The sequence below is a fragment of the Tribolium madens genome, unplaced genomic scaffold (genome assembly GCF_015345945.1).
Source record: "Tribolium madens isolate multiple individuals breed KSU strain unplaced genomic scaffold, Tmad_KSU_1.1 Scaffold_11;HRSCAF=98;Tcas5.2_LG3b, whole genome shotgun sequence".
Classification (NCBI taxonomy): Eukaryota; Metazoa; Arthropoda; class Insecta; order Coleoptera; family Tenebrionidae; genus Tribolium; species Tribolium madens.
In genome coordinates, this window is record NW_025400975.1 from 9,478,304 (window position 1) to 9,479,774 (window position 1,471).

Here is a 1,471-nt window from a genome sequence, read left to right on the forward strand (position 1 = left end):
TTTGAAGAACTACGTTGAAGCAGGCTAAAAAATTATTAAATTAAATTAGACTTGATGATATTTTTTAATCAGAGGCTTATTTATTTTGTAATATTTTGTCCACACACTTTTAAAATTCACAAAAAAAATATATATTGATGTTATTTTGTTTGTTTAATTTGGTTTAACTGGTTTTTGAGCAAAATTAAAACAAAAATAAGCCGAGAAACCACACAATTTGTTCGAAAATGCTTTTAATCACGTTTTTGTGAAATCTAGTGGATTTTGCGGGATTTTGCTAAAACATACTCAAAAATTATTGCTTTTTTCGAGCGTTTTAGGACTCTTTTCAGCTAGAAACGCAATTATTTTGTTAAAAATTAGCCGAAAAATTATGTCATTTTTGCTTTTTTGAAAGTTTAAGCAAATTTTTAATGTGAGATTTTGCCATATCGAGTCAAAAATCACTAAATAGTTATAAAAAAAATTGTATCATATTTTTGCCCAAATTTTAGGCTTTAATCAGTCAGTTTATATAAAAAAACTTAGGTTTCCACATTAGTGGAAAAATTGAAATTGTAATCTGGTAATATTTGCGAAAATCGTTTTAGGGACTTTATTCTAGTTTTTTCAAAAATATATACATAATGACTGAGACAAAAATAAACATTTTTTACAACACATTTTTTTTCTTTTGTAAAAAATGTGACGCATATATCTACAGGCTGTTCGAGAAATAAATGAATTATTTAAAGTATAAATCCTAAAATAGTCAAAAAAATTCTATAAAAATTTACGTTTTATTCAAATTTTAATACACTTTGCACGAAAAATGTTGAACTAATTTATTTAAACCAGAATTTTTTGCTGATACCTGTTTCGTAAACAAGCTACCATTCTCAGGACACAAAATTTTTTTTTTTAAATACAAAAACACAAGAAAGTTATTTAAAAGAAAGAGTTATTAAGAGATAATAATAAAATAAATAATAACTTCTAGTATAGCACCCGGTATAAGAAAACCAAATAAAAATGACATCAAATCAAAGTCAAAAAAGGTATTTGCTCAAAATTTTCTAAGTAAAAAACCCGAATTTTTCGGTGAAAAATCACTGTTTTTTCTACATTTTCAGTAAACAAAATAAAAAACCTGATATTTCAGACATTTATTTACAATTTGAAATAAAAAAATACTCTTTTTTTTAGTAAATTTTTTTTATGCAAGGTTTTGCCGAAATAAGGCGAAAAACTAATTATTTATGTTGAAAATCACAATTTTAATTCAAAAATGATGTTTGTTTTGGATAGAAACGTTTTCAAGATTTCGTAAAAGTGATCCAAAAATTAACTTTTTCAGTAAACTCCACGAGAAATTTCGTTCAAATCGAGCAAAAAAATCACCCGATTAAACGTTATTTTTACTTTTTCGAGTGTTTAAGCAAGTTTTAGATTTTTGCTTCAAGTTTTCGTTAAAACGGTCCCAAAAAATTCT